This window comes from Eumetopias jubatus, unplaced genomic scaffold, assembly GCF_037043125.1.
Source record: "Eumetopias jubatus isolate StellerSeaLion01/CBP00866 unplaced genomic scaffold, mEumJub1_p1.0 scaffold_5, whole genome shotgun sequence".
Classification (NCBI taxonomy): Eukaryota; Metazoa; Chordata; class Mammalia; order Carnivora; family Otariidae; genus Eumetopias; species Eumetopias jubatus.
In genome coordinates, this window is record NW_028274811.1 from 77,430,763 (window position 1) to 77,437,732 (window position 6,970).

Below are 6,970 nucleotides of genomic sequence, written 5' to 3' on the forward strand. Positions count from 1 at the left end.
AAGATGAGGTTGATGTGGATTAATAATGGCAGCTGATTTATTTTCTCCATACTAGTAACAGTAATGACAAGAGATCTCACTTAGTTTGTACTATATAACTTCCTTGGGGCAATGGGGAAGTTATTATTTGGTTCATTGTATATTAATTTTCAAGTTAAATTTCTCATGAAAATTATTTTCCCAAACCAATCAACTACCAAAGATAAGAAAATGTATTTTTATATACAGACATTTAGCTTCTCTTAAAAAAATGACACAAAACAGCTTATTTTATTTAGATTCATTTCCAAAGTCACTGCTCTCATTAGGAAAAAAATAAAAAGGAAAAAAGGTTTGCTTTTAAAAGCATGTGAAACATTAATTTCCTTCTAGAACATTTAGCCTCAGGTGTAAATTTGTCTTTTATTAAACTGACACACAGGAAGTTAAAAGCACTTTTAAAAAAATGTAAAGTCAAGCTATATTTAGGTTATGAAGGCTTAGGTATAGGGAGGAGAAAGCCAGAGAACTAAAGTTTTTCTTTAAACAGTGGATTTCTCTCCTAATGCTAATGTTTTACTTTTTCTAGAATCCATTATTATAAATCAAGAAATTGTAATATGATTCCTTATAAGCTGTTTCATTTCTAACACTTGCTTATAGTAAGGAAACTTTAATTTTCAATATGAGTCTCCAAGTCTGAAATTTTTGATTCTGCAACACTGATACAGTTATCTTCAAACACAATGTAGATGTACTATTTCCTTTGCATTTCTATTTGATCATTTTTTGACCTGAAAAACAGTTTATGTATGTGTGCCTTAAAGAAATCTTGAAGAAATAATTCAAATATTACATTATTTTTAATGTATAATTTTAACAAACATGTACGTTGTTACTATGTTTCTATGTATGTTATGATGTTGTTATTAATAATGACTGTATTAGGTTTAAACTATGATTTTTTCCTTTAATTTAGATATCATATATATGCTTTATATTTATATAAAATATTTTTTCCGAAGAAGTGAAGCATGACCACTTGCTTGCTCCAATTTGAGTTCCTCAACTGCTTCTTATATTCAAAGATAAAACAAATTGTTTCTTAATAAGTGCACAGATGTAATGTATGATAATATATTTATGTCCTATCTTTTAACATTTACCTTTCATTTGTATGGATTTTATTGACTTGAAATTTTTCTTATAATATCCTATTAGAAATTAAACAATATTAAAGGTAGTATATAATTTGTTTTTATAAAATATTTTATTCCCTCAGTCTAGAATACAAATTAATCACATTTAAAACTGGTATTTAATAAATTTAAGTTTTTTAGGTATTTGTCATTTAATATTTAAATATTTCTTCCTACAACCACTTTTTTTTGCATCTTCCTTGTATGGACTGTTTTGCCTTTAAGCTCAAATATGTAATTTTTAAAATAAGTTTTTTCAAATGGCTTAAACTAATTCTCATTTGACAACAATTTGTGATGTTTTATTAAATAATTTAATCAGAGAAGGATGATACAAAAAGGTAAATCTGTTGAAACAATATATGTATTTATTTATTAATTGTAATTATATTTTTCTTGGAGTAGAAGATATGCGTAAATGCAGCCAAAAACAAAACAAAACAAAACACAAATCAAATAAATAATAAAGAAAATGACTGACAGGTGTGATCTTGTAAAAAAAAATAATCAACATGGCAAAGAAATTCTAAAGATGAACTATAAACAAAATATAAACAAATTCTAAAGACAAATGATGAACTGGGGAAAAAAATTGCAGCGACAGATATTGTTAATTCTCTAAAACTGTCTACAAGTCCATGTGTAAATCTAGTCCTTCATTAGGAACATGGGCAAGGTTGACGAAAAGAGGGCGCCTGGGTGGCTCAGTTGGTTAAGCGACTGCCTTTGGCTCAGGTCATGATCCTGGAGTCCCAGGATCGAGTCCCACATCAGGCTCCCTGCTCAGCAGAGAGTCTGCTTCTCCTTCTCACCCTCCTCCCTCTCATGCTCTCTGTTTCTCATTCTCTCTCTCAAATAAATAAATAAAATCTTAAAAAAAAAAAAAAGGTTGACGAAAAGACAAATCTCATATTAAAAATAAAAATATGAAAAAAGATAAAAATGTGTAATATATTTAGCTTTAAATCCCAGTTTAAAAAATATGACCTTTTGAATTATTGCACTTTTAAAAATTACTAACACTGACAAACCCGTATTTGGTAATATGGAAAAAATACATGTTTTGAAGTCCCCAAATTTGTAAAATTTGTAAAAATGTAATTTGTTCCAAAGTTTCTGAAGGGCAATTTAACATTGTGTATCATATAAAACTTGGATATAATTTGTCCTATCTTTCAAATAGAAATTTATACTTGGGAGGGAGAGAGTGTGATGAGCAAAATGGGTGAAAAGGAATGGGAGAGACAGGCTTCCAGTTATGGAATGAATAGATCACTAGAATAAAAGGCTCAGCCTAGGAAGTATAGTCAATGATATTCTAATAGCTTTGAATGGTGACAGATGGTAACTATACTTGTGGTGAGCAAAGCATAACATATAGAGAAGCTTAATCACTATGTTGTATATCTATACCTAGCTAGAAGACATGTACAATTATCTCCCTAGTATTCATTCCTTTCTTTGTTAACACAATTCTTTTGAGTATGGCTGAAACACAAGGGGTGGAATATAAACTTCTGAGGAACAGTAAGATGATGGTAATAAAGTTATTTTCAAATTGAAAGACTTACATTATTATCTAATGAAAGGAAGTTGAGAATCTGGTGAGTTTATTTTGGAAAGTATCAAGTGATAGGTATGTCTATGCAATTTTTTAAACATAATCTGTGTTCCTTTTAGGAAGAAAATTTACATTATATATACCAAGTAAAATATACCCACAAACATCACACACAGATAGTCATATTAGTAATTTGTATGTACCTTGTCCATATATGTATGTAGGTTTTACAATGCAATACATTTTAACAAATTATGCCATGACTTATTTTTTTAAAATGGGTTTTATATCTCTGCACATGAGTTTTACTGCAAGTTTTTCAATATTCATTGATTAATGCATTAATGTTGAGTGTCTGCTGTGTGGCAAACCTTAAGATAAGCACTGAGGATTAAAAAATGGACAGAGTCCTCTTTTCCGGCTGGAACCATGGAGGGTGCAGAAGAGAAGAAAAAGAAGGTTCCTGCTGTGCCAGAAACCCTTAAGAAGAAGCGAAGGAATTTTGCAGAGTTGAAGATCAAGCGTCTGAGGAAGAAGTTTGCTCAGAAGATGCTTCGAAAGGCAAGAAGGAAGCTCATCTATGAAAAAGCTAAGCATTACCACAAGGAATATAGGCAGATGTACAGAACTGAGATTCGAATGGCAAGGATGGCAAGAAAAGCTGGCAACTTCTACGTACCTGCGGAACCCAAATTAGCATTTGTCATCAGGATCAGAGGTATCAATGGTGTGAGCCCAAAGGTTCGAAAGGTGTTGCAGCTTCTTCGCCTTCGCCAGATCTTCAATGGCACCTTTGTTAAGCTCAACAAGGCTTCAGTTAACATGCTAAGGATTGTGGAACCTTATATAGCATGGGGGTACCCAAATCTGAAGTCGGTGAATGAATTGATCTACAAGCATGGTTATGGCAAAATCAACAAGAAGCGAATTGCCCTGACAGATAACACATTGATTGCCCGATCTCTTGGTAAATATGGCATCATCTGCATGGAGGATCTGATTCACGAGATCTATACTGTTGGAAAACGTTTCAAAGAAGCAAACAACTTTTTATGGCCCTTCAAATTATCTTCTCCACGAGGGGGAATGAAGAAAAAGACCACCCATTTTGTAGAAGGTGGAGATGCTGGTAACAGGGAAGACCAGATCAATAGGCTTATTAGAAGGATGAACTAAGGTATCTGCCATGATTATTTTTGTAATCTGGCCAGTTAATAAATGACTACTCTCATGGAAATGTTCTGTTGTCTTGGTGACTTTTTGCTAGCCTGACTGCTGTCCCTTAACTATTAAAGCAAATCTTGGTGTGTGATAAAAGTCATCAGCCTTTGCGTGCAAAACTAGGGTCTAGTTTGTATCTTGGTGGAAAACATTCCTTGGGTTTACTAAAGACTCTTCTGTACAAAGAATATATCTTAATTTTTCACTTTTGAATTGTGCCACTGAGTTAGCCAAGATGGGTCTGTTCTAAGAAAACCTATTTCATAGGCCTTTGCATGATTTACAAATAAAAATACTGTTGCTGAAAAAAAAATGGACAGAAAATAAGATTTCTACCTCATAAAACTCATGATTTAATAGAAGAGACAGATATCTTGCTGGGTTTGTATTATATTAATTTAGTCCAGCTGGACTAGGTTTTTCAGGATTTACTTCCCTGAACAATTCCAAGTTAGAGTGGACCACAGAAACATTTTTCCTGACCTTTTCCATCTAATAGTAATGGGAATTTCCTTAACTTGATAAAGAATATGTCTGATATCCTATAATAAATACTATGATGAAATCTTGAAATATTGAACCTTGAGATCTAGAATGAAACAAACATGTGCATTACCAATACTTTTCCACGACATATTTTAAGTTCTGGCCTGTGCAGTAAGAGGGGAAAAAGCATAATGCTTGGGAGGAATTAATACTATTATTATTTGCCATTAAAACCAAATGGGATGAGAAAATCCAAAATAATATATAAATATTAAATTTACGAAGTGCATTTGGCAAAGTGATTGTATATAAGGGAAAGATAAAATATAGCTAATGAATTTGAATATACCAGCAACATAAATGGGAAATAAAATTTAAAATATCATGTTCAATAGCATCAAATTTAAATATGTAACAATAAATCTAACAAAGTATATAAAGAGAGCCACAGTAAAACTAAAAAAAAAAATGAGAGAAATTAGTAAACACCTAAATAAATGGAAAAACATATTTACAGACAGGAAGGGGATGTTTAAAGATACCAACTTCCTCTAAGATAATTTTTAAATTTATGGAAAAATAAATGAATGTGCTGGCAAGATTTGTAGCTCAAATTGACAAGCTCCATCTAAATTTATAGGGAATATGTAATGCTAAAAGACTGAGAAGAATGATAAAATTCTTTGAGAAGGAGAGAGAAGAGGAAGCACTTTTGTACGATTTACATTATTAAACCTCATACAAAGCTAGAAGAGTTGAGACCGCGTAATACTGGCATACAGGTAGACAGATTCATGAATCAGAAATAAAAAGCCCAGTAACAGAAATACACAGACACATGGTATGATTCACGACACAATGTGGTGCAGAGGGCTTCAATGTCCTTATCCACCCAATGGGCATAAAGGCCTTCTAACGAGGGGCTGTGAGTATTGAGACCAACACTGTAAGGTTCCAGCAACCCAGGATTCAGTACATTGTATGGCCACATTGGTGCTGGCTATAAATTTACCCCAACCAAAATTATCCTTCTTGTATAATTACTGTTTATCATTTCATTTGAAACCACCACTCTTAAATAATTTATTTCTGAAATGTAACTAATATTCCTGTTTCATGGCCCATAGTTATTCTCTCCAATTCAAATTGATCTTTTGTGTCTTCAGGCCTGACTACTCACTTGGCTCCCTGCAGTATGTTCCTATTTAAATAGCATCTTTGTGTATTTAAAATTGCTCTATGGGGGCGCCTTGGTGGCTCAGTGGGTTAAGCATCTGTCTTCAGCTCAGGTCATGATCCCAGGGGCCCGGGATCAAGCTGTGTCAGGCTCCCTGCTCAGCGGGGAGCCTGCTTCTCCCTCTTCCTCTGCTGCCTCCCCCCCCCCCCGCCCCCCTGCTTGTGCTCTCTGCCTCTCTCTCTCTGTCAAATAAATAAGTAAAATCTTTTTTAAAAATTCAAAAAAGTAAAATTGCTTTATGAACTATGTAAGCTCTTTTCCTTTAGACAAATTTGTGTTCTGTGGCTTAACTAGATCCTCCTTCATTTTGGTTATCATAGACTAACCATTTTGATAGAACATTCTGGATACTTAGATTGTATAACTTTTCTGTTTATGGTTATGGGAATTGCTAAATAAATTCATTGCTTAGAATCCTGTATATCCTACCCCAGACCCAAATTTTGAATGGAATACCAAAGAGAGTAATCAACTCTAGGCAAATGGAATACTATTCTTAAATGTACTGAAAAAAGTAAATGTGCTTTCAGTAAAAGACTGACTATGCTTGCCATTTCTTTCTTTTTTACTTCTGAGCCTAAATAGTTTTCCAGTATGTATAGAGCAAAAACTAAAATGTTATGTGTAATGACCCAAAACAATTTTGTCTGTCTTCCTATACTTCTTTAGAACAGATTGTTTTTCTCTGTTTTAAAGCATTTAATAGCATGTAATACAAAAAGCAGCCATATGAGACAGGTTTTGATTGAATATAAGAATGGTGACTCTACTTGTTGGTCTGACCACTTTAAACCATAAAAATGTACAAAAATGCCACATAAAGCCCATTTCCTATAAACACCAAGAACAGATCATCAGAACTGATAAGTGGACCAAAAATCAGTTCATGAGCAAAATGCTTTATTTTCATCCACTGATTTCCATGACAACTGAAATGGTATACTTAATGATTTATCCGTTTCTCTTACCTACATGTCTATAAAAATCATCTTTAAATTGGATTTAGATTTATCTTGAAATTAGTATACTGCACCTAAATAAATAGCATTTACAATTTCAATACATGTATGTAACTGAAGTTTTCTTTTAAATGACCAAGTACAAAAAGAGTGAACCTCAATCGGATAGCATTGTGGAAAGCACATTACTTCAAGCAAGTCTTTCAATTCACAGCATACAGGATAGCTAATACATTCAGTTGATTTCTGTTTTCTTCCAACAAAATTACTATTTTGTTTGACTACCTACTGAGACTGAAAACAAGTTGAACAGAACATATTTAAAGCA

The 6,970-nt window shown here is 32.9% G+C and overlaps 1 pseudogene; it reads left to right on the forward strand.

Annotated features, from left to right (window-relative positions):
- Positions 1-3,159: 3,159 nt before the first annotated feature.
- Positions 3,160-4,119, forward strand: LOC114200743 (large ribosomal subunit protein uL30 pseudogene; annotated as a pseudogene).
- Positions 4,120-6,970: the final 2,851 nt, after the last annotated feature.